Source organism: Nannospalax galili, unplaced genomic scaffold, assembly GCF_000622305.1.
Source record: "Nannospalax galili isolate Female #2095 unplaced genomic scaffold, S.galili_v1.0 scaffold923, whole genome shotgun sequence".
Taxonomy (NCBI): domain Eukaryota; kingdom Metazoa; phylum Chordata; class Mammalia; order Rodentia; family Spalacidae; genus Nannospalax; species Nannospalax galili.
This window is the reverse complement of record NW_008349753.1, coordinates 873,247-900,711: the sequence shown is the minus strand read 5'-3', so window position 1 is coordinate 900,711 and position 27,465 is coordinate 873,247. Positions and strand designations below refer to the sequence as shown.

The 27,465-nt window shown below is 42.9% G+C and overlaps 1 protein-coding gene across 8 annotated transcripts in view; it reads left to right on the top strand.

Moving 5' to 3' along the window:
* Atxn1 (ataxin 1) overlaps positions 1-27,465 on the top strand; it is a 470,135-nt gene that overhangs the window by 146,504 nt on the left and 296,166 nt on the right. The gene's annotated exons all lie outside the window — the stretch shown is intronic.

Genomic DNA, 27,465 nt, shown 5'->3' with positions numbered 1-27,465 from the left:
TTTAACATATTCAGTAACACACTCCAGAGCAAGGATACATCTCTTTTCCTGCTCCAAAGTTCTTACTTACCATCACATTGCAAGAGCTTTTAGCAACCATGTGATGTTTTTTTTTATTTCCACTATAGGGGCAGAGCATATTAGGGAAAAACAATGTAAGATTTGGGGGCCTTTATAAGACATGGGAGGCGGGATAATCAGAAATTGCAAGGAAAGCAGGATTGATCTAATAATTCAGTTGTTCCTTGATGTCTTGTGTTGATCTATTCCTGGACCTATCTCCCCCAGGATACCAAAATCTGCAGATGTTTAAGTCTCTTACATAAAATGGCATAGTATTTGCATACGATCTATGTATATCTTCCTATGGAATCTGTCAGTTCTAGGTTACTTTTAACACCTAATACAATTAAATAGTTGCTATACTGAATTATTTAAGGAATAATAACAAGAAAAAAACACTGTATAGATTTAGAGTTAACGCTGTTTTTTTTTTCCTTTATTTTTTGGTTCATGGTTGGTTGAGTCTGTGACTGTGGAATGTGAACACACACACACACATACACACACACACACACATTGGAGGGGCTCACTGTAATGATGACAACATTTGATAGGAATTATTAATGGAGGGGCTTCTATGTACCAGATTCTATGATTGATACATCATACAAACTGCCAGTGATCCTGACGCCCTACCATCTAGCCGTCCCTACTTTACAAATGAGAAAATGCTATCAATCTCATCTGAAAGCTGGGATTTTTTTAAGGTGGTAGCAAGCCCCTGAAAGTCTGGGAACAGAAAAAGGCCATATCACATTTACCAGTCACTACTGTATCTGCTCTGTTGGACACCAGTTTCCCTGGAGTTAGAGACACACCCTACACCACTCTGAGTTCTGCAAGGAAAGTATCTCTGGCCCATCAGCATGACAGATACTCTGTAGAAAGTGCCAGAGCCTGCTCCCAGGGAATCCACAACAAAACTCTGGAAATGCTCTTTGTGCGTTTCCCTAACTAATTACTGTATTCAGCTGCTCTATTTTGCTTGTACATGTTTTATTTCCTTTCATCCTCACAAGACATCTTTAAGACAGGAAGCATAACTTTTACATTTAAATTACATGTTATTATAACAATGGGTTTATTGGCACTGAAGAGTCTGAGGAGTGGAACCAGCTTGTACCCAGGTAGAGCTGGGACTCAAATCCTGAGTCTTAACCTGCTTTCTACCATTGCTCCCTGCCTCCGGCAAACCACGGATGCTCTCAATCCCCACATACTAATTTCTTCCCCTGGCTTAAGTTCACTTTGCTAAGCAGGCAGCCTCTTGCTTTCAAAGAAACAAAAGCTCCACCAGGAGCTGCTGCCTTTGCAAAGGTTGATGGGAAAGTATTTTCAACTGTCCTTAGGACCAGTGTTGTTCTAAATGATGCTGCTGGCAGGTGGCCATTTGCAGGAGCCTGTCAAATTAGCCACTCATATGAGCCCAGCTTCCTGCACTGAGCCTGCAAAGTGAACTTGCCCTTCACAGTAAATAGATTTGGGAGTGAGTGCCTAGCAGGAGCCCTAGATATTTAAAGTAAGCACTTTGCTTTTTCCATTTGACTGAACCCAGATTTATTATAGTAGCAGGAGATGGGTAGCAACAGGCAGAACAGTGCTGGCTTCCTAAGTAACCTGGAATTCGGAATGGCATTTCATGAAAGAGCAAGTTTGATTCCTGCTATCAAGTATCTCACCCAGTGAAGACACAGCAGATTATTATGTAAACTTCACCAAAATCTGTATTTATTAACTAGACAAATTTTGAAGTTATCTATACCATGACGTTGATCTACTATAAGATTCACTGAAATATCAAATCCTTCCAGTGCCTTCCAGTCAGGAGTTGTGAATATTCAGCATCCCTGCTGGTGCTGGTTTGCTGAGGTTAGCTCATCCCTCAATTTGGCAGGAATGCACATAGTGACCTTGCCCTTCCTGGTGAGCAGTCACATTAGTCTAACCCCTAACCCTGGAACTTGCCTAACCTCATCCTCTTGGGAGGAACCATGAATCAACAGCACTGTTTCAGGAACCCAGTTGACAGACAGATACTCTACTTTGAAAATGTCCTTAATTTGATCTTTTCACTATATATGTGCATATATATACATACGTACATTTGTTTTATTGTTTTATTTTATGATAGACATGGTTTCCTGTAGCCTAGGCTGGCCTCAAGCTTTCCATGTTGCCAAGGATGACCTTGAGCTTCAGATCCTCCAGTCCCTACCTTCTGAATGCTGGAGTTATAGGCATATGCTACCACACTCAGCTTATGTAGTGCTGGGAACAGAACCCAGGATTTCTTGAATGTTAGGCAAGCATTCTAACAACTGAGCTACATTCCTAGCCCTAATAAAATTTAGCTTCATGTGCTCTTTGTCAGTTATGCTCATTTTACAAGCCTACACCATGCCACAGTCAGCCTCTTGGGGATGAAGGTGTTAACGTCAGAGATTGTCCTTCATGGGACTGGAGAGATGACTCATCGGTTAAGAGTACTGATGGCTCTTGCAGAAGACCCAGGTTTGATTCTCAACACCCACATGGTAGCTAACAACCATCCATTACTCCAAGTCCAGGGGATCCAACACCCTCTTCTGACCTCTGCAGGCATTGTATGACACGGATGCACTTACATACATGCAGCAATATACTCATACACATAAAATAATAAATAAATATTCAAATTGGGTAATTATCTATGTCATCCCTTGATTCCAGGACCACAATGTCATAATACAAAGATGCTCACATCCATTATCTAGAATGACATAGTATGCACATACACTTTAAACCGTATCTAGATTATTTATAATACCTAAAACCATGTCAGTGCTGTGAAACTGTTATTGAGTATTGTGAAGAAAACAGTGCCAAGAAGAAGGTCTGCACATAGAAAATACAAGTGCAGTATTTCTCCTCTCAGATGTTTCCTCTCTGATGTTGGTTAAATCTGTGGAGGTAGAACCCAGGGCTGTGGAAGGCCAGCAACCCATGCTTGCAAACATGCACACACACACACACACACACACACACACACACACATCATTCAGATTGATGTTAAGTGTACAGTTCAGGGCATTGTGTATGTTCCCAGTGTTGGGCCACCACCATTCATTGTCCATTACAAGAACCTTCATCGTTCTAAACAGAAACTGCCATGGAGCATGAACTTCCTCCCTTTTTCCTCTAGTCCCTAGTGAACTCTTTCTGTCTCTATTCATTTGGCTGTTTAAAATGCCATCAGAATCATGCAATATTTGTCCTTTTTTCTGGCTCTTAATTTTTTTAAGGATCTCCTTGTGTAGCTTAAGCAAGCCTGGGACTCGTAGTGCATCTTAGGCTGATCTTGAACTTGAGATCCTCCAGCCTTAGCTTCCTGAGTGCTAGGATTACAGGCGTGGATCCTTCTCCTTGAATTTTAGTTTACTTTTCAAATATGGTGTTTCAAATGTAGTTTAGTTTTATAAAACATTTGCTGTCAATGCTTTATTATATAAGTAATTATCAATACATTATGGTTTTCATTTTAATTTAAGAATCTTGGCTCTATTAGAACCTAGGAGAAGATAAGACTGCAGCATTTTTTTTCTTGTTAATCATTAAAGAAAATAATATTTGCCAAACAGAGGCTTGCATGACTTCTGCCTGGAGTTTCATGTTCCTTCCTATTTCTCTGGCTCTGATTTCCTCTCTCTCTTTAGCTCCTATTTGGCCTGAATTCCATGCAGAATTTCTGCAATACCTACCAGGAAGAGTTCAGAATTCTTTAGACAGCATCTTCTGGATGATACACATTTATTCATTTTTGCATTCATTTAAAATTAATCATCCTGTCTACCTGCTTCTGTCCAGTAACAGGTGGTTACTCACAATTCTGCTGTTGGAAGACAGTGAATCACAGCCTCCTCCTGCCGATGTGACTTAAGGCAGGAGTATTCCTTTCTGCACAGAAGCAGACACACTGTGATTTCAGAAGCATCTGTAGTGGAGGTGAACATCGTTCTTCCTCTATTTACATCTTTAATGAGCCACAATTAAAAGTAGTGAGTCGGCGTCAGAATGAACGTGTTATTTTCAGCTGTCGGTGATCACAGTGATTGTTGCTGGTTGAAGTAGCTTTTCCCTCATACCAGAGCTCAAAATACCACTAAGAAAGAGAACCCGGTAGCCTGTGATTCTGGAAGCTTCTCTAACCTGCACCGTGTTCTCCTGGTAAAAGGGCAGTCTGATTCATTTGCAGTTGAAGTTTTCTTCTGTTTTCTGCAGTCATTGGGGATGTGGCTAAGAGCACCTATTTAGCTTATACAAGGTCCTGAGTATGACCCCCATCACTGCAGGGAAAAAAATGTATTAGAACGTCCTTTCAGAACTGGATTCTGAGTGTCAAATGTAGATGCAGGAACAGAACAGTGAGTGTTGTAAGGGCCTTTTCCTCTACATTGACCAATTTCAGGAGTTTCATGCTACAGGGTCTGGCATGTTCCCTTTTCCCCATTTCTGCATTTTGTTATAGTCATTGATTTCAGTTGCAGCAAGGTGCTAATCCTGGGAGCTTTCTTAGGAACCTGGAGATGGGTCTTTACAAAGTATGTATCATCATATCATCACGGTGAACCAAACTGCAGGGGACTGCGGGCTTTCCTGGCGAGGTAATAAAGCGACACACTGGAGTTCATTAACATCTCATCTAAAACATAATACGCAAATACTTACATCTGAACTGTAGAACTATCTGGATATTGGAAATACTAAAGTATTTGCTATAGTTATTTGCTGAAGGGAACATAGGGACATATGTAGCTCTCAGCCTTTGACAGGTATCCCCCACCCTTGGGATGTATGCAGAACTGTGCATGTATGATTGATGGATGGGCCAGGCGGAATCTTGAAACTAATGATCCCCCAATCTGAAAGCCTACACAGGCCCTTTTGAAACCTTATACCCAATTTTGTGTCGAAAATTCTGTAAGCTGTTGCTTTTAAAGACCTTTTCTACCTAGACTACTTCAACCCCTTGTCTAACTTTATCAGCTTCAAGCCCCATAGATGGACTCCTTCCTGGTGATGAATATGCATAAGCCAGGCCTACACATATGCTAATTAAATATATTCATGCTAGTTTGTGAAACTTCAAAAAAAAGAAAGAAAAAAACTGCCAACCTTCAAAACAGGAAAATGTAAGGGCTGTGCAGAGTCTACCTCCGCCAGGTGTTTACAAGGAAATTTGTATCTTAGGCATTTAGCAGATATCAAGTTCATTTTTAACTGATAGTGATTACGCCCTAAATTTCCCAAACTAATGAATCACAGCTATGAGTCACGTGTTTCTGGGAATCCCCCCATCTGACTCGCGCCACTCACCTTGAGTGGGGTGCAGTGTATTGGGTTTGCTTAGGGGTAGAGTAAAATTGAACTTTGTCTTATTCCACGCCACCTCAAGAAGAATTAACTTATTGGCTATTTTGTGGGATGTCATTTTCCTTCTTTACTCCGCATAGTGAGTTTAGTGTAATTTCCCTGCTAACAACTCTCTTGTTACAGGAGATTGTGGTGTGAGGAAGAGTTGTTGATTTCTAGTGTGCTGGATTGGTTTTCTTTCTTCCTTTTTTTTTTTTTCCAGGGTTCTTTTATTGTTCCTAGTCCGTGGTTTGGTAGAAAAGCTAATTTAATTTAGTGGGTTTTTTTTTTTAAGTGCATCTAGTACTCAAGCTGTGACATTTCCTGCAGAAACACCACCAGAGAAGTAAAGACTTCAAGAAAATATAAACCCATTTTAAAAACGGAATCAAGTATTTGTCTATAAAAGACTTTAAGTTAATTCATAATACTATTTCCTAGCCATTTAAATGTCATGTTAATTGATCTTGGGGATGGGTGGTGGTATGGCTGTGAGGAGGACTGACTGTGTGGGCAGCAGGCCCCCACTCATGACAGAAAGTTGGGTGACTGGCAAGTGGAGAATTTGTCCTGTGCTTTGTCTGACCAGTAGGGCTGCCCCAATGTCTTAGCAACAGAAAGCATCTTAGTGATTTAGCAACCACACATGGAGGACTGGGAAATGAAAAGGCAAGCAGGACAGATGATGTAGAATGGAAGGCCTGATTTGGAGGGTGGAGGGAATCACACCAAGTAGATTTCAGCTCCTACTGCACTACTAATGTTGTGAGCTTGGGCAAGTTACTAATCTCTCTGGAATCTCAGTTTCCTCCCTCATAAGAGGAAGATCATGGCCTCCAGACTATTGGAGGTTCGTTCCCTCCCAGTGGGGCATTCTGTGTGTCTTAGCAGGAAGAGACAGCAGACTCACATGAGGGACGAAAGCAGGGTGCATCCAGAGGCTGAGACACGGTGATGCGGAGTGTACCCAAGAACCCAAGCAGGGGCTGGGGAGACTACTGAGGTGATGCGGGGCAAGCACAAGGACATGCGTTCGATCCCCAGTGCCCACTTGTACCCATTTAAAAAGTCAGTTTAGCTATGCTCATAAACCCAGAACTCGGGAGGTGGAGACAGGTGGATCCCTGGAACTTGGTGGCCAGCAGGCCAGGTGGATTGGTGGGCTCCAGGTTCCAATAAGAGAACATGCACCCCAGATAAGGTGGAAGGCTCTTAAGGAATAGCACCAGAGGTGGACCTTAGTCTACATGCATACAAACATGCATACATATGCACATCAACATCCACACAAAACAACCCAAGCAAGATATGTCTCCCCCTGGGTAGAATCAGATATCTACGCTCTCTATAATAAAGTGAGTTTTACAGGAGAGGTCAAAGGTGAGTGCTGGATAACTGGTTTGTACCTTGGAAAGCCTTCTCAAGGAGCCCTATTTCCCTTACACAAACTTTGTGGTCCTTGCGCAGCTCAGTACAGTGGCCTTAGCTTGGAATCTGAGCTCTGTGCCTTGACCGGCTTCCCTGCTTTCCATGCCTGCTCACCCTTCCTCTGCCCATGCCTTGCAGATGTGTGAGGCTGGAGCACAGTCTCTGTCACTCCAGAGCCCTGTGGAACTGATTTTAGTCTCAGACATGCTCCCTCCCTCACCTTGACAAGATCCTGCATAAAGAATGACCGACGTTGCAGTTGTTTGTCTGCACACCTGAGCGAGCGTCTGTCATCGGTAGGTTGAGTTTGAACTCTGAGCCCTGGCCAGGCTGCCACTTACTCGTTTAAGTTAGTTCTCACTGACCTCAATTTCAGGGCAGTGTGTGAGCATAACTTCATGTCTCTAGAGTTTAATGATAAATGAAGGGGACCAATGCAAATATAAACACAAGTGACAGGCAGTAGTGTTAATACTAATGGTCTGGAAAGCAGTAGACATTTTTTGAGTGCTTACTGTGTATCCAAGTACTGTGCTGAGCACTTTGCAGCAGAAATTTTCTGGGAGATAACTGTGTATCTGAGTACCGTGTAGAGTATTTGATGTGCACTTAGTATGTTGTCACATACACATATATGCACACAGACACACAAGTACACACACACACACACACACACACACACACACACACACCAGATAAATGTCTAATACTAATGATAGTCCTGGAAGGTAAGGGTTGTCATCACCTCCTTTTACAGATGAGGAAACGGGACCCAGAAAGAAGTCATTTGTTCAAGCTTACACACAAAGTCTATGCAGGATTAAGTTCTACACTTTAGAGAAATCCAGATTGGTTTTAAGTGAGAATGCCATCAATGGATGATGATGATGGTGTTACTGCCTGAACAACATGGGTTAGTCCTGGATGGGATTTAGGGAGAAAGTGATTTTTGTAAGTAGGAAGAGTCAGGGATAGGGATACAGCTCCGTTGGGAGAGTGTTTGCCCAGCATGCATGAGACCCTGGGTTCGATCCCCAATGGCATGAATTGTGCATAGCCACACATGCCTAAAATCTCAGCCCGCAGGAGGCAGAGGCAAGAGGATCTAAAGTTCAAGATTGTCTCTGGTTACATGGCAAGAACTAAGGCCAACCTGGGCTACATGAGACCCTGTCTCAAAAATATAAAAAAGAAAGTAAAGAGAGCTAATTGTGTGAAGAGAGGGTTTTGGAGCAGAGGCTAATTACATGTGAGGTTATGAGGATTAAACAGAAGCCAAGAAGCTCCCCTTGGGAACAGGTCTGCCCCACTGGGCTGAGGAATGCTCCTGCCTTGGGCATCCAGGTGGTACAAAGGGAATTCAGGGATTACTCTTTCGTGCAATGCAGTCACCACTGTAATTAGTAAAAGGTTGGAATCTTAAAAAAGTCTCACCCGAGTGTGAAGACATATTTCTAACAGAAATACACGTGTTAGTCTGCAAAGCAAATAAAATGTGTGCTCCAGTGGCCTGCCCCAAGGCAACTTGTCTTTGGGTTGCCTTTTCTGACTAGTAGGATCTTCACACCCTCTGTGCGCTGTCATCTGCTTCCCTTAGGTTCTTGTTAATTAACTCTGAGTCTTGGGTCTGTAATCACTCGAAGCTGCTCAGGACATATTTGGCACCAGCCCGCCTGGACAGCTTGGAAGATGTGCCTTTTTACACTCTGCCTTGTGCTGGCAGTACATGACACACGCACAAGGCAGGTGCCTCAGGGAGGACAGGTGACGGTGCGTGCTGGCAGACGCACGCATGTGCGGTGGTGGCAGATGGTCGACATCCATTAAGGGATTTCAACTTGGGCCAGAAGTAGATGCAAACTGGAGAGACCTGGATGTGTGGGTGCTTCGCGAAAACAGTACAAAGAAGAACGTAAGAGGTGGGATGCTTGTTTTAAGTACTTTCTGCTCCAAAACTAGAAAAGAAAAACAATATAAAATACCGGAAGAGCTTTCTGCAGGCTGCACTGACTGGCCTGGAGCTTGCCACATAGCTCCAGCGATCCTCAGACTCCCAGCAATCTTTCCACCTCAGCTATGGGAGCTCAGAGAACAGGTGGTTGTGAACCACCATGCCTCGCTCTAAACTATTTTGTTCATAATTCTTATTTAGAACATTTTTATGGCAGTGTCTTAAATCTATCAAATAACCTTACATAGTAATCACATTAATGGGTCTTTGTAAATGTGAGGAGTCTTTTAAAAAATTGTTTTGCAGGTTTGTTTTTTTTTCTAGTCCTGGAGCTAGAACCCAGGGCCTCCAGCATGTTGCACAAGCTCTTGACTCCTGGACGACATCCTCAGCCCTCTTTTTATTTTTTTGACATAGGGTCTTGCTAAATTGCCTAGGCTGATCTTCAGTTCACTCTGTAGCACAGGTGGGTCTTGAACATGGGACTTTCCTGCCTCTGCCTCCTGAGTAGCTGGGATTACAGGCTTGTGCCACTGGGCTGGGCCTGTACATGTTTGTCAAAAGCCAAAATGACTACATAGCAATGAATTCCAAAAACTATTCTCTATCATCTATTTTCCACTTTAAATCTGCTTTTCCATTAAACTTCACATCCTCAAGCAATTTCCAAGGAACTCCAGGACCTGGTCCCACTATGTGAGGTTGCATGGTTCTTGGAAGCTGAAGTGGGCTCTCAGTTGCTGATGAAAGTCTTGCTGCAATACGTCCTTTCCTTATGCCTACTGGACTCATGGATATAAATAATGTCACGGAAACTCTACTCCTGCCTTACCTCACTGGGCCCTTGCACACACCACTACCAACCCAGCCATCCTTAAAACAGCTATGTATGCTACCCACCAATGAGCCACTGCTGGGGTCACCCCTTGCATCAGTAGGCTGCCTCAGTGCCTCTCGCACTGCCCTGCAAAGCCTCCCCACAGCAGCTGGGACACAGTGCTAGGGCCAGAGGGGTCTACAGGAAAAGAATATTGAGTAGAGGGCAGAGATAATCCATTCCACATGGATTCAAGAGACTCAGTGACCAAAGGAAGATACCCATTGGGAGCATCCACCATAACCACTCATACATGTCAACTTCCAGCCAGCCCCACAAGGCCCATGTCATTATTGCTTAGTTTGACAGTGGATAGGAGCCAGAAGTGAAATAATAGATAAGCAGTTGCCATGAGGCCCACACTCATTTTCAAGAACAGGTGAGATATTCCTGAGCTTTTCTTTGCTTCCCTTTGCTCTGTCAGGTAGCTGATTTGTAGTTCCTCTGTGGTGAACTGAAAATGTCCTCCGAGGATATATGACGGGTATAAAGTCAGGCACCTGAAACAGAACAATTGATTAGCCATTCCAGGGGTGGTGTGTGTCTGGGTGAGAGGTCTGCAGTCACCTTGGGATTTTGGAACACTCACTTCAACCACTTAGAATGAAAGAAGGAGGGGTTCTGGAGGATGTGGGACACAAAGTTAAGGACCTGGATGAGGAGTGGAGAGATAGAACACCAGTAGACTTTTGAGATGGGTGGAGGTGGGGGGAGAGGGACATGGCTGAGCTGGTAAAGCTCTTGCCGCTCAAGCATGAGGACTTGAGTTCAATCCCCAGAACTGATGGAAAAAAAGCCTCATGTGAGGGTGTGTGCTTGTAATTCCTGTGCCGGAGGGGTGGAGTTGGTGGGTGCCTGTGGCTTGTTGGCCACCAGCTTAGCCTACTTGGTGAGCTCCAGGCCCTGTCCTGAGGAATGACATTTCAGAGTTGTCTTTTGGCCTCTACACACACCACACATGTGTATTGCGATACACACACACACACACACACACACACACACACACACACATGAAAGAAATGGCTGACAGGTCTGTTGAGACTTCAGATGGAGTGCTAAGAATTCCTGACTTAGTTGTGGAGGTTATAGGACTGAGATTCTGACCCCAGTATGATGTCAGTGCTTTGCAATGTATCAAGAGCTGGTTAGAATGTGGACCTGAATAGATGGCTCAGTGGTTAAGAGTACTGGCTGCTCTTGCAGAGGACCTGGGTTTGATTCCCAGCACCCAGGTGGCAGCAAACAACTGTCTGTAGCTCCAGTTCCAGGGGAAGCTGACGCCTTCTTCTAGCTTCTGACACAGGTGCACTTATACACATGCAGGAGATACGCTCATACACATAAAATAAAATTAATGATAAATAAAACGTTTTTATAAAGAGCTGATCAGAATGTGACACTAATATCCAAGGAACTTGGAGCAAATATGGGCATCACTGTGTGGAGGCACTTATCAGGATTTGTGACAAGGGGTGACATGAAGCGTCCATTTTTCTAAACTAATTTCTACTCATAAGATTGCTGTAGACTCTCCAAGGCATTCTGTTCAGAGCACCACAGAGTCTGAGCCACCGGGTTAATGCTGTGATGGGAAAAGTGTGGACTTGGTGTTAGAGCGACATGAGTTCAAATCCAGCCTCTGGCACACTGATGTGTAAGACCTTCGGCAAGTTGATCTCAGCCCTCGAAATCTGAAAGGGAGGATGTGGGTGGCTAATGTGGCACTGAGAGCTACCAGCACAGTGCCTGGCACACAGAAGTCCCTAACTTACTTTTATTATCAACTAAGAGAGAGGTAGTGCTTTTTTACTGTATGGCAGATAAAAGCCACGGTATACCTTTACAACCCAACGAGAGATACCTTGAAATTTCTGCTGCAGCAAAAATGCAAATTATTACTAGTTCATTTCTGGCAGACACATGAGCCATTTACATAATGAAACCTCTCTAAGATTATTTCTAATAATAGCCAGCCTTGGAAGTATCAATCTGACCATTTTGTATTTAGACTTCTTCTATGAACAGAACCCCTTTACTACTGTTCCTTCTCAATATGTTCTGGCAAATATTATCTCTTGACTTGATATTCAAGTGTTGATGATTCTGTGACTTCTTAACATGTTCACTTACAACCTATAGACTTCAGTTTTAAAGAACGCGTGGCTTTCGTGTCAGGGTTGAGGAAGAAAAGCTGTTTTTATCTTCTGTGGTGTGGAGTCACAGCTGAGTGGACAGTGCTCTGGGCCATGTGGACCTTGCAGAGCTGTGTTCTCTAAGCTGATGTGCTCTGTTGGCATCTTTTGCATTGAAGGGATCACTTCCCTTAGCTTTTGCAACCAGTACCCATGTTGATCAATCCCCTGAGTGCTTCAGCCTGTGGCTGTATGTACATCTGTACCATATGGTCATCTACTCACACAGGCCCTTGAATTTCCTATGGGCGTGTGACAATATTGCTAGAGGATAAATGAAGAACAAATGTTTCTCACAGCTTCAGTGTAACAACAATATGGCTTGTGTCCTCTCCTCTAGTGCTGTGATTCTGCCCTTGAGCATGACTTAGATGACAGAAAGAACATGGAAAGAGGGAGGGAGGGAAGAAGGGAAGGAAGGAGGAAGGAGAGAGAGAGAGAGAACATAAGTGCTCTACCAACGAGCAACATTCCCAGCTCTCTTTCTATCTTTCATTTTGAGATAGTCTTTCACTAAGTCGCTCAAGGTAGCCTTAAACTGTCTCTGTGGTCCTGGCTGAACTTGAACTTATGATCCTCCTGCCTCAGCCTCCTGCATAGCTGGAATTACAAGTCTGTTCTACCAGCCCCAGCTAACATAATACATAAATTACGAGTTTAAAATGCAGGCTCTTAGTTTAAAGACGTTCTTACTGTATTTCTGTTTTTGAAATATGGTTTCACTGATGAATATGTGCTTTTCTACTGCCAGTAATGGATCCCAGGAGAGGCAGCTTCCAAGGAATGGGAATATTGATCAGTGTAAGAGATGCTCCGTGGATTTTAAGGAAGGGAGCAGCTGAGGCTCAGGGTATGGATAACAAAGACAAAACAAACAACAATCTCCAAAATCAAAACCAAAAATCTATACTACTTCTGGTGTTAGACTCATGCACTAATCAGTTTTCCACCGCTATTAAAAATGCATGAGAAAATCAAGTTATAAAGAGAAAAGATTGATCTGGCTCAGTGTTTGGAGGTTCTGATCTGTTATCTGGTAGCCACATTGCTTTTGAGCCTGTGGCAAGGCAGCACATCATGAAAGGAACACGTGGTAGAGCAAAATCTGCTCACGTCGTGGCTGGTAAGGGAAAAGATGAAGAAGGGACTGTGGTCCCATGATCCCCTTCAAGGGCATTACCCAAGTTACCCAAGGAACTCTCACCAAACTCTACCTCTGCCTTGTTCCATAGCCTCCCTAAAATGCCATGCTGAGGACCAAATCCAATACATGGGGCTTTGGGGAACATTCCAGGTCTAACCTATAGCAAGCTGTGTCATATGTTCATGGCTGTTGATAGGCAACTTCCAGACAAATGAGTGCAGAATACAGGCTACCGTGAATCTCTAAAGAGGTTGGAACAAGGATGCATGATTGTTTTATCTTGTGCTGATGTTGAAGATTTTATAATCCTTGCGCAAATATTGCTGGAGAGGAAAAAAATTAAGATGTCTATTCAGTTGTGGTTTTGTTCTTTGCTTCTTGACGTCTTTGGTCAGAAGAAGCAGTTTTCTGACTGGATGATGTCATTGCAGTCATCTACCAGTTTATTCTAGACCTTGCATCAACTTGCTGTCCCCAAGTTGATGTGACAGTCCAGCAGAGCTGGGGGGATATGCTTGTGAGGTAGGAGCTGACAGAAGATCCTGTCTGTGATAGGATATTAGGGAGTGATCATGGAAAGTTTCGTGAGACCCTGTGATGCTCAGTGTAGCCAGGGGAAAGCACCCGCATCTTACTGCTGTCTGCCGTCTGCTTCAGGGTGGCCTTGAGTTCACTGCATAGGATGATACAGCTCTGGGTCACCTGGAACTTGGCATTGCTATGATCCAAATGTACAGATAGAAAGGGGGAAATACAGCATAGAGAATGAAGAGCGTTCCTGACCAAGAGATCAGACTGGACCCAGGAAAGGACAGATGGTCTCCCCATTCCTTCTTTTGCCCCCTCCACTGTTCCATATTGACTGCCTAAAATGAGCATTTCCAAGTCTGGAACGCAGTCCTTAGCAAGAGCTTAGAATCTACATCCACCTGGTGTAACCAGACGCCCCAAGGGGCTGGAGAGATGGCTCAGCAGTGAAGAGTACTGGCTGCTCTTGCATAGGATGGGGTTCAATTCCCAGCACCCACATGGTCCTAACGACCATCCATCCATAACTCCAGTTCCAGGGAATCCAGTGCCCTCTTCTGACCTCCACGGACATTGCGTGACACAGTTGCACTTACATAATGCAGGCAATATACTCTACACATAAAATAAAAATAATAAATAAAATACAAAAAGAGCAAGATGCCCAGGACTGGTGGCTTGAACAGCAGACCTGTTTCCCGTGCTTGTGGAAGAGTCTGAGGTCAAGCACCAGCAGAACGAGGTGCTCCTGTTCCTCCTTGGCTGTCTTCTCGTCACGTTGTGTCCTGTCATTATCCCACAGATCTTTGTCCTAATCTCTTCATAAAAGGATGCCAGTCATACTGTCTTAGGGACCACCCACACACCCTCGGTTTACTTTAAGTTCGTTTAGAAAGGTCCTGTTTGCAGAAACCTCACCACTCTCTGCCCTCTGATTCGGCATATGTAGATTCAACCAATATTTTGAAAAAAAAATGCATCTTGAAGGTGAGGAGATGACTCAATGGGTAAAGCTCTGGTTATATAGAGTTTGGGTCCCCAGAACCCACGAAAAGGCAGGTGAGCAGAGCGTCCTGCCTATAATCCCAGTGCATGGCAGGAGAAGACAGAAAATTCCTAGAAGAAGCTGGTTAGCCACACCAGTCAATGGTGAGCTCTGGGTCCAGTGAGAAACCTTGCCTCAATACATAATGTGGAAAGTGATCTAGGAAGATACTCCACTTCAACCTCAGGCCTCCACACTCATGCACACCTGTGCGTATGCACCCGTACACACCCGTGTGCCCATACACATGATAACATGTATACATACACCACACACATGCAACGAACATGTGTATTGAGTATTGAAAGCTTTGTCCTTATTCCCCAAACAATCACAACATCCATTTTCACCACATTTACATTGTATTGGGTGTTAGAAGCCGTCTAGGGGTGACTTGCAGCACATGTGAGGGTGTGTGTAGCTTGTAAGCAAAAACTATCATTTTACAGGAAAGATTTGAACATCTGTTCTAGTATCCATGGAACCAGGGGCTGGAGCCAATCCTCCGCATAGACAGAGGAAGAGCTGTGCGATCACATTCTAAGGAACCAGGAGTTAGGACTTCCACTATGAAGGGGCTGAAAGAATGTAATTCGTATCAGTATCTATAAATACTTGATTCGCTAATTGATTCATTATGACTTCTATTGGTTATCCAGTCTTCAAAAGAGCTTCAGTAGTCTTTTCAACTGTTAATTTTGCTGTAATAGGCAGGTGGCTAATCCACAATTCTAGTGCTGCAAATGTTTTTAATTGCTTATTATATGGCAAGCGTTCTGCTCAGCACTGGGAAAACTTCTGCAAAGGAGAGAATTGCTTCCTGCTGGATTTGTGCAGATTGCTGTAAAGGGGGCGTTCCAAGTGAATTGTGGTATACTCCCTAGGTTTGCGTCCACATGTTCTGTGGAGGTTCAAGTATGTCAGTGTGAGTTGGTCTTTGCCCCTTGGGAGATATGGGGCATTTATGTGTCTGGAATGCTTTCAGCTGGAGTTTAGGAGAGGAAAGTCCCCGAAGATGGCGCCCAGCACATTCCAAGTCTGTCCTTCCAATGTTCCATGCTTCAGAGCTGCATGGCTTATGTGTACTCTGCATTTGTTTTTTGAGGGGAAAGCTGTTATTTTTACACTCCGGTAGTGCTCTAATGACTCCTGGAGAAAGTGGTTTCTATACGTAGCCCCAACTGTTTCTTTCCTGGGACCATGTCTTGGGCATATTTTTGTCCTGAATGTCTGGCATTGTGTCTGTTCGGCATTTAGTGGGTCTTCAGGAAATACTTGCAGAATTACTTGTGCTGGTGGAAACAATCGCTGAGTGTGACAAGTTCCCCGTGACAAACCCTTTACCTCTCCAGGAAGAGGCTCACTCCTCAGCAGGAACACGATGCGTCACACATGGCCTGGCTGACTCATTGTGGTCCCCAAATCCCCAGCCCATTATGAGGGGTCAGTCATTCCCACACCCGGGATCACTGAGGATTCTTAGAGCAAAGATGGAAAAAGCAGACATAGGTTAATACATATGCGTCGCGAAACGGGACTAGGTCATTGAGCACGATGGAAAAAGATGCATGTGTAACGAATATTGCAGTTTGGGGGCTCTGAGCATAAATGAGCCCCTAAGCCTTGCTCCCAGGGTGGGAGTACTCTGCCTCCCTTGCGGTGTGCCGCAGCTGCCTTCATTTCAGAATCACCGAGAAGTGAATTAAGGTGAACTGTGAAAGAAGGCAGCGATGAAGCTTGCTTGATGGATGTGGGAGTGGGTGAGGGAAGTTGTTCCAGGCATAAAGATGGCATCAAAGAACCTTGGCTGCTTTTCCATTTCCAGTAATCGGTGACAGTTTTTATTGTTTAACATTTTAAAAAGTGTCCTCGGCACCTCAGGCTGTTCAAAAAACAAGTATTTCATGGTAGAGATTATGCCAGATGATAAGAGACGCATTCTGTGATCAGTGTCAGAAACAGAGGTGGAGGCTGCAGTGTGATGGGAATTTAAATATACAGGAGTCAGAAAATTCAGGAGTTCAAGTTAAATGGTGAATGTGACTCAGTGCCCTCGGGCATCTGGTAGTAGCGTGTTCTGAATCCTGGCAGATTCTGTTAAATTTAAGCCCATGTTTTTGCAAAGTCTTTGTGTCAAGGTCGCCATGTGAGCGGTAACTTTAGACTTTTGTAACTTTTCTATTCTCACCCACAGTGTATGCTGTGAGAACATTTGTGCATTGAGGTTCAGTATTGTCATAAAAATGCAGAATGTGTAGCACAGATTATGGCATTGAGTCTATGCGACTTGAGGAAGGAGCCCCTCTTGCCGTGCATGACTTAATACTGACACAAAACAGCTACTTCTACTTTGGGGCAAAATAAAAAGATCATGAAACTTGCCATCTTATCCATGTTTAAACTGTTCAGCAGTATTAAACCCATTCCTGTTGTGCAGAGATCATCACCACCTATCTTCAGGAACTGTGAGTGTTAATCATGTTTGTCACCTTGATGAGATCCAGACTCGTCTGGGAGCCAGGCCTCTGGGCTTGCCTGTGGCACAAAATCTCGATGAAGTTAGTTGAAATGGGAACACCCACCCACTGTGGGTGGCAGCACTCCCTGGGCCAGGATTCTGGATTGCACGAAATGGAGAAAGGGAGCAGAGCACGACTTTCATCTTCCTGTCTGATGTGACAAACTGCTTTAAATGCCTGCTGCCAGGCATCCTCAGCCAGGATGGACTGTATCCTTGAACCGTAAGCCAGAATAAGGCCGTTCTCCCTAAAGTTGCTTTTGTCTGGGTGTTTCTATCACAGAAACAGGAAAAGTAACCAAGACAAAAAATCTCTTCACAGAATGTAAATTCTGCCTTTAACTAACAATCCTGTGGTCTACCTCCCCCTGCCTGTCCTCTCAAATTACTGTTCCACTTTCTGACTCTGTGACATTAACTGCTTGCATAGAGTGAATTGGGGGGGCCTGAGAGATGACTCAGAGGGTAAAGGTGCTTGCTGTCAAGCCTGATAACCTGTCTCAGATCCCTGGAACCCACATGATGGAAGGAAAGAGCCGATTCCTGCAAATTGTTTTCTGACACCCAAATATGTGTGTAGACACATACACAACAAATGAATAAAAATAGGAAAAATAAATATAAGTAAGTGTAAGTGGTTTTGTCATTTTGTGACTGGTTCATTTGGCTTGGTTACTATATTTTTAAAAATAGCTTTATTGGTAGATAATTTATAAATCACTAAGAGTTAATGGTTTTTTGAGTAAATTTAGAACTTTTCCATTACTCTTTAACAACATACATGTTACATTTTTTCATTCATTGTTTTAAAATGGTGTGTGTGTGTGTGTGTGCATGTGTGTGTGTGTGTGTGCACACGCGCTGTGGTTACACTTGCAGATGTGTAAGTGTGGATATGGAGGCCAGAGATGGATGTCAGATGTCTTTTTCAATTTTTTTCCATCGTATCTTTTGAGACAAGATCTCACTGAACCCAGTGCTCACCGACTGGCTAGCCTGACTGGCCGGTGAGTCCTCAGGAGCCACCTGCAATGATGACTTTTGAAGTGACTGAGCTATTGGCACAAATGGCACTTGAGTTATTTCAGATCTGTGATTCCCAGCAGAAAAAAAGAAAAAGAAAAGAAATAGATCTAAAATAGAGAAATGATAGCGGGTGAGGTACTGGACTCAATGGCACACACCTGTTCTTAGTGCTTTGGAGGCAGAGGCAGGAGGATCATGAATTTGAGGCCAGCCTAGGATTCCTAGTGAGACCGTTTCAAAAAAACAAACCAAGCAAACAAATAAAATAATAACTAAATTTAAAAACAAAAGTGACATTTCATGTCTGCATTCTCCTAGTAAAGATACTTATTTATACAAATCCTTTATGAAAACAGGCATTGTCCAGTTTTTAAAAACGTTCATGCGACTTTCATATGTTAAAATTCTGCGACTTTCATATGTTCCTCTTGAGAAAAGCTGTGCGTGGAACATGTTTGTGTCCATCACAGTCTTTGGCTATGTTAATTATGACTTAAAATATAAATCCTAACCACCTGAATGCTCATCAAAGTGAATTAGGTAAAACAAATTTTAGAGCCTGGGAGGTGGCTCAGTGGATTAAGACACTTGCTGATAAGCCCAAAGACCAGAGTTTGATGCTTGGGACCCATATGGAAGAAGGAAAGAAGCAATTCCCACAAGTTGTCCTCTGACCTCTACATGGGCACCATGACGTGCATGTACCCACATACATGTGCAAACATATACTCAAAATAAATCCCAGCACCCACATGGCAGCTAACAACTATCCGTGACTCCAGTCCCAGGGGATCTGACAGCCTCTTCTGACCTCCTCGGGCACTGCACGACACGGATGTACTTACCTACATGCAGGCAATACACGGATATACATAAAATAAAAATAATGAAGAAAATTTAAAAAATAATAAATGTAATAAAATAAATTATTATATGTCATCGAAGAAGAGAAATATTATACAACACTAAAAATGAATAATCTAAAACTATAGCAATTCAGAAAAATATCAAGAAACTGATACTAAGCTACAAGGCAATAAGTTGCAGAAAAATCTGTAGTGTGTGTGTGTGTGTGTGTGTGTGTGTAACTAAACAAGTTGCTTTTCATTCTGAGATGGGTAAGAAAAGACTACACGCTTAGAAAGACTTCCATTAAAATTCATACATATGGAAATGAAAGTTACCAGCTATTTCTGCCATTTCAACATTCATATGAGATTTCAAAGTGCCCTGCACAGTAAGTCTTTAAAGTATCACATGCACTGTACTGGCAGGCTGCAAACCAACAGAAAGATGGCTGGGTGCAAAGGAATTCATACATGCAGAACGTTTTTATCTTTAAAAAAATTAATTTGTTCCTGAAATAGATTATTTGGAGAGAAGCTTTTCTTGACTGATGGTAGATTGAAGGCTGTGCCTATAAATAGAGCTGCAAGCTTTAATAAATGAAAATTAGTGAGGATCCTAATCAGTACTTCCTGAGTTCAGGACTGATTTTGTCACTGCAGTGCTCCAGTTAACATGGGCCACGCTTGTTCTCAGGCTCTTGTACTATTTGCTTATTGGGTTTCTTTATGAGTCCACCACCACCACTGCCAGCATCAGCATCTTCAGACCATCACCACCACCATCACCACCACCAGCATCAGCACCACCACCACTATCAGCACCACTGCCGTCATCACCACCACAATCACTACTATCAGCATCACTACCACCATCACCACTACCATCAGCACCATCAGCATCACCTGTGGCTCATGCTTTTATGAGCCCTAAGATAAGATCTTTTTAAGTATCCCATTTAATGGATGCATGTTCCTGCCACAGGAACATTATGTTACTCTAACACCCTCCATCAATTTCCACCCCTTTTCCCTCATTGCAAGTACACGTACTTTGTCTCCACTCATTTGAGAGAGGCTTACGGTCCATGTGAGCAAGGCTATACCTAGCCTTCCACTAAGTATCTACAGTACTTGGAGCGAGGCCTTGTACATCTGAAAGCACAATAATTATGTGCTGAGTGTATACACAACTAAATTAGCCTAGTAACACTTTGAGCCAGATACTGCTATTGATATGCTATAGATTTTTAAAATGGGGGCTCAGTGTGTTAAATGACTTGCCTGTATTTACTCAGCTTGTGAATGAGTGATGGGGCCTAGAATTCAAACCCAGTGTGCCTGGAATCAAGGCCGTTTGTCCTAACAGCCCGTCATTCACTGCTGACTCTGATGTGTTTTTTCCCCACAGAGCATCTTTTTTTTTTCTTTTTATATTGTCAAAATCTTCATTTGTTTAATTCCCTGGATTCACCTTTCTAACAAATAACTATGTACTATTTAGGATCATTTCTCTTTTGCATGTGCAAAGACTTGCAGCGTTTGGGGTTGAGCTAACGTAGGCCTTCTGTAGCTCAGACTGGCTTCACTGGCATTGTCGAGGCTCAGAGGCCCTGGTGGTGAGGGCTGCGGGCCACGCTTCAAGTAGGACGCATTCCCGAGTGACCCATGGAGCTGCCATATCTCCTCCATGTGTGTGGTGGCGAGCAGCTTCTAGTGGTGTCTCCTGACCTTGGGTTCTGAGCAGGTGCTGCCTTGTGACTTGTGCTCATTTGTAACTTTCTGCATTGCTAGATTTGCTGAAATAACACAGATGGGGAAAGGCACCTTGCCTGGATGCCTGGAAAGTGTTTAGAAATGTACAAAGCATTTCTTCTTGCAATTCTCTTTTGTTTGTTCTGGGATACAAGGGCCAGCTTTGAAGTTAAAAACGAAAAAACGAATGTTAGAAGCTGAGGTGGTCATCCTCTTTAATAGAGCCTCAGGTCCAGACGAGTCACTGAGAAGATTCTTACCAGCATGTGCAGGGCTGCTCAGATGGGCCGGGTGAGGCCTTAACTGAAGTATCCCAACCCTCTTTATGGCTTGTTTTATTTGTGTACAGGGATCAAACCCAGAGTCTCTCACCCACTAGGCAAGTGCACTGCCACTGAGCCTTGACCTCAGCCCTGACCTCTTGATGGGGCTTCTTCTCCCTCCGTAGCTGGTCTCCCTCTATACCTTCCTTGGGCCCTGGAGGTTGAAAAATCTTTCCTCGTGTCCCATATTGGCCAATTGCTTCTCAGCAGCCTGTACTCTCCTAGGTTACCTGGCTTCTTTATTAGCTACCTCTTTGGGACCTGGGTTGACTGTTGCTAGAGCTCAGGGAGGTCTCTGTTAAGGTGGCATATTAAGCTGTTCCTCCTCCTCCTCTTCATCTTCATCCTCCTCTTCCTCATCTTTTTCCTCCTCCTCCTCCTTCTCTTCCTCCTTCTCCTCTTCCTCCTTATCCTCCCATTTTTCTTTCTTTGCTTTCGAAATGCTGTCTCACACTGTATTCCAGGCTGGACTTGAACTCACTACATAGTCTAGCCTTCCTTCAAACATGTGATAATCCTCCTGCCTCAGACTTCCAGGTCATAAGCTCCCAAGTGTAGAGGTTATGGATATGAGTTAACATCCACACCTGCCGACACTCCTCAGGATCCTAAGACATGAGGGTCTTCATCTTGGCAGGTGTGTGTATGTGTGTGTGTGTGTACATGTGTGTGTACATGTGTGCACATGCACATGTGTGGGCAGTGGTGGTTCTGCCATACTGCATACTCCAGGTTGGCTGGCCCATGTGCTTCTGGCTAACTCTCCTGCTTCTACCTCTTATCCCGCTGTAGGAATGCTGGTATTACAGATGCATGCCACAATGTCAGATTTTTAAGTATTTATTCATTTATTCATGTGTATATGTGTGCACCTGAGTGTGTGTGTGTGTGTGTGTGTGTGTGTGTGTACCACAAGCATGCAGTGCCCACAGATGCCAGAAGAGGGCATTGGATTCCCAGGAGCGGGACTTATAGGTTGTAAACTGCCTGATGGTGGTGATCAGAACTGAACCCAGGTCTTCTGGAAGAGCAGCAAGTGCTCTCCAATCCCAACATCCAGATTTTTAACAAATTCCGGGGATCAAATTCAGGTCATCTTGTCAAGCTCGTTTGGCAAATGTGTTACTCACTGAGTCATCTGCTCAGTCCTTAACTAGTAAGGGCCTTTCTAAGACTTTGATACATGTTATTAAAGGGAGAGAAATATTCACATATCTGAGCTCCGGACCACATTTTCTACTACAATCATAAAACAGAAATAAAAATTTTGCCAATTCGCTAAGTTGAGACTTATCTCTTGAGCTGGGGAGATGGCTCAGTCAGTGAAGGGCTTTCTCTGTAACACAAGGACCTGAGTTTGGTCACTAGCAGCCATGTAAAAAAGCCAGGCGCCTGTAATCCCATCTCCTAGGAGGAGTGGGGAGGAAGCTCCAGGCCAGCTAGGTGGCTCAGTGGGTAAAGGCACTTAATGCCAAGCCTGACAACCTGAGTTTGATCTCCAGAACTCACTTAATAGAAGGAAGAACTGATTCCTGCAAGTTGTCCTCTGACCTTCACATGTGCACCATGGTACACATGCCCCCCATCCAAAATAAATAAATAAAAACTTTTAAATAAAAGATGGAGAACAGTTGAAGAAGATACCAAACATTAACACCTGACTTCCATGTGCAGACACACAGACACACACACACACACACACACACACACACACACACACACACATCACACAGAGTCACACACAATTTCTACCTTGTTTTAATTTGCTCTTATTTGGTTTGATTTTTAAGTAAGATTAGATATTTTCCTTATGAGTCTTTGTTTGATTTTTTTGTAAATTAGTTATTCATGTTCTTTGTTTCCTTAGGGTTAAGAAATATTCCTTTCCTCACAATTGTGTGCATTTATTTGTAGTAGGACAGTAACTTTGCAACAGTGTTAGGACAAGTATTTTTCTCACATCAATATTTTCCTGTGAATTGTATTTATGATTATTTGGATGGACAAATATTCAAAGTGTTTGTGTAGTTATATTAGTTACTTTTACTGTGATAAACATAATGACTAAAAACAATTTAAGGATGAAAGGGTTTGTTTTAACAGTTGCAGAGGGATCGAGTCCCTCTTGGTGGGGAAGGCATGGCACGTGGCAGACCAGCAGAACAAGAAGCTGTCCGAGCACACTCCATTCACACACTAGAAGCAGAGAAGGAGGGGTGCTATAGAGCCTCAAAGCCCACCCCAGCGATGTGCTGCTTCCTCCAGCAAAGCTGCCCCTCCTACAGGTTCCATAACCTCCCCCAAACAGCACCACCAACTGGGGACCAAGTGTTCAAATACATGAGCCCATGAAGGACATTTCTTATTCAAAACACAATCATCAGGCACTTTCACATTGCTTTTGTCTGAAACTAGATAAATATTCAGCTGTAATTTCTTGTGGTTCTTTTGTTATCCTGTAGTTTATATTTGGTGTGTGTTTTGATGAATGGACTCAGACACAAGGATGCAGTGCAATTGTGCTAAAAGTTTAATCACTGGTTCTCAGATTGTTTATTTAATATGCACTTTCCCCACTGATAGACAACCATCCTTTTGGTAGCCTAAGCAATTTCATAAAAATAAATAGATTCTTCATGTTTGTGGTTTTACACTTTAGTTTTGACTTCTAGAGTTTTAACAGTTTATAACCCATGTTAATTCTCCCATATAATTTTCTTTTTCCAAACTTTCTGAACTATTTTTAGTCTATTCATTTCCCCTTCCATATGTGTAAAATGGAAGGCAAATTTGCTGAGATGTTAAAACATCGCTTTAAAATAAACTTTAATTGTAATTGATCACATGATCACTTTAGAGCCCTGAAGGCTTTCCTTACACTATGACAACTTTCAGCGTGCAGTATTATTCTTATCCCTTAGTACGACATTCATTTTTATAAGATCTGAGTGATTCTTTTAAGTCTTCTTTTAAGCTTTTGCAGTGTTGTTTGTAATTGTCAACTTATATTTTCAGTGTAATTGCTGGGCTTTAGGGAAGCTGTGTTGTATATGTGTGTATGTGTTCATGTGTTTGCAGGTACATGTGTGTACATGCATGTCAAGGCCATGTTGAGGGCTGTTTACCTTTTGGTTTTCAAGCAGGCTCTATCACTGGCCTGGAGTTCACCAAGAAGACCAGGCTGGCTGGGCAGTGAGTCCAGATATCTGCCTGTCTCTGCCTCCCCAGTGCCAAGCCTTTACTGACTGAGCCATCATCCAGTTGTTTCTTTCTCTTTTGGTGACCAGCCTAGCCTTCTTGGAGGTACATGTGGTACATGTGTACATGTGTGTACCACCTCAACTGTCCCTAATATGTAGTATATAGTAATTTTTATGATCCAGATTTTCATTTAATATTAAAAAAATTCTATTTTTTTCCACAAAATCTGCCACCTATATTTTAAGTTTTATGAACATAATGTCATATTGTACAGTGTCATTAAGCCAGGTTGGCACATAAAATGTTATCTTTTCCTTATAATGTACCCTTTATGATTAAGATCTTCACCCCTCTTAAATGCTTTGGATATTTGACTCTGATTTAAATTAACATTGTAACTGCGACTGTTAAATGTGATGTGCCCTGGTATTCCTTTGCCCAAATCTCTTCTATTTGAACTTTTATGTGTAACTTGCAGATGCCGTAAGGCCATCTTAATCTATAACTCCATCTGTGATTCTTTTACTTCTTAAAAAAGAATGAATACCCATCGTCAGTGCTGATGTACCTGTTCTTGTGTTCTCATCATGTTATTCTTTGTACTTTTATGACTCCTTAATTCTTCCACTTGGGGTTGGTTATATGATGTAGTAGTCACATCAGACATTGTATTTAATCTTGTTGTTTTCTTCTTCATTTGAGTAAATATGGCCCCTGTTTCCACATAAACAACCATGGAGCTAGTTAACCATACTTCTTCCTTATGCAAAATGAGATTAACACATTTTTATTCTTCTGTGGAACTCTCTTTTTCTTTCGAAAGATAAATATAGACATACAACTTTTAAGAATTGTCTAGCTCTTGTGTGGGTCTTGTGCAGGTAATCACAGTTGCTGTAAATTCATGAATGCAACTGCCATGTCATGTCCAAACCACAGCATTTCACAGCTCCCCTCTCCATCTTCTGGCTTTTTTTGCCCCCTCTTCCACAATGCTCCCTGACCTTTAAGGGTTCGATTGATGCCCATCTATGACTGAACACACACTGTGGCTTAGCGCTTTGAATGGTTATGAGTCAAGATTAAGCCAGATAAAAATTCCAGCATGGAAGCGGGGGGAGCCTCCCAAAGCCTCACCCCAGCTGAGGAACTATTGGCAGTTGGTGGCTGCTAAGAGAGGAGAGGAGAGTCACTTTCTTTGGGGAGTGCTGCTGTTAGGCTGCCCATGCTCCAGTGGATGACCCCATCCATAGGGGCAGCCATAGTTGGACTCAGTGGGCTACTAAGGAGGACATGAAGTTGGAAGGGAGATGTATTGGGGTGTAACCAGGAGAGTAGGGACTGGGTATGATCAAATATGCTGTGCACATGTACAATATTTTCAAAATAATAAAATTGTTAATGCTAGAAAATGAAAGATAAACATTGTAAAAAAAGAATTATCTAGATAACCTGAATTCTACTTTATTTTTAAATTATGTGTATATGTATGTCTGTGTGTGACTATGTGCATATGTGAGTGTAAATGCTCATGGAGTCCAGAAGAGGGTGTCAGACCCCATGGAGGAGATTATATTTATATATCCCATGGAGGATGTATATATACATACATACATATATGTGTGTATGTATATATGTGGTTTCTGCTTGGGGATGGGTGAGATGGTTGTAGAGATAGTGCTCTGATTCTAAATTTCTCCTGGAGCCTGGCTTTACTGCACAGTACCTGAGTAGCTATGGATGGGCTTCTCTGGTATCCAGCCCTACTGTATAAGGAAACATTCCCCATTCTACTGGATAGACACATGGTTGGCTGGTTGCATGTGACTTGATTCTGTATCTTGAGCTTTCCAAATGCTAGTGACCTGGAATCCCTCTTGTTTCCCAGCCTGCCCTGCCTACCAGCATCCACTCCTCCAAACTGGACCAATGCTTTGTCTAGTCTCCTTTTCAAGAGGGAGAATCACAAGTCACATCTCTAGTTTTGCTTTTTATATAATGCTTTCTATGGGCAACTTAGCAAAATGGCTTCAAGGTAAAAACACTGGTTGCCATCTTTGAGTTCCCAGCACTGGTGTGTGCTGTTCCCTTCTTTTATATCCATGTAGTTCTGGAGTTCAGATTGATGCTGTATTCAAATTTGGAGGGATGTTCATAAAACACTAGCCCAGAAGATAGCAAGTTTTACAAAAACATTGATGGCGTACTCTTAAGTAATGAATTCCCTCTGGACATTTCGTATACAAAGTAGTTTTTAAAAGCTAGGCTCCTGGCCAGATTGCTTTTCTACAGTATAAGCGACACCTGTGTCTCTGTAACAGTCCCCAGGAGTGTCATGCTACCAGGTCCATTGGGGGCCCAAGCACACGGGCCAGCATCCAGTCACTCCACCCTCACTAATGTTTATGATTCAAAGTGTTTCCAGATTCACCCTCTGCTTTTCCTGTGGCCTTTGCGCTGGGTTCTGCTTGAGCTCAGCAACCCAGCCATCCTCACAGGCCTTCTCTTACTGGGGAGAGCAAGAATGCCAACATATTCTAAGGAAACAAAGAACAATAGTATCACATGTCTTAGAGTAAAGAGTGAACAAAATAGTTCTCTCTACATCTGAACACAATGTGGTCAGAAACAACAAAATAGAAGTCAAGTGCACATAGGCAGTGGGTAGATCATAGGCTTAATGAACCCAGAAAATGTTTATTTACTGATTTGCATTTTCTCCTTTCTCAACCGGTTAAGCTACAGTTAACAACAAAAGTGACTCCAAAAAAGAAAAAAACTTGGGAGTACATGGGGTGTGTGTGTGTGTGTGTGTGTGTGTGTGTGTGTGTGTGTGGCCAAGTCTAGGTAGACTAAGATAAAGCTGTTTTGATTATGTACCAGAAATTCAGGTTTCAGATGGTTCTAGAACAGGGGCGATATTTCCAGGGTTATGTAGAACAGACCTGGACTGATGCTGAGTTTGTAGGTAAAGTCAGTGATTCTTAAACTATACATAGTAGTTTAAGCTAGAGACCTCTTTATGTCATAATATAGAAAGTCCGGTGTGTGTGTGTGTGTGTGTGTGTGTGTGTGTGTGTTTGTGTGTGTGGCCAAGTCTAGGTAGACTAAGATAAAGTTGTTTTGATTATGTACCAGAAATTCAGGTTTCAAATGGTTCTAGAACAGGGGAGATATTTCC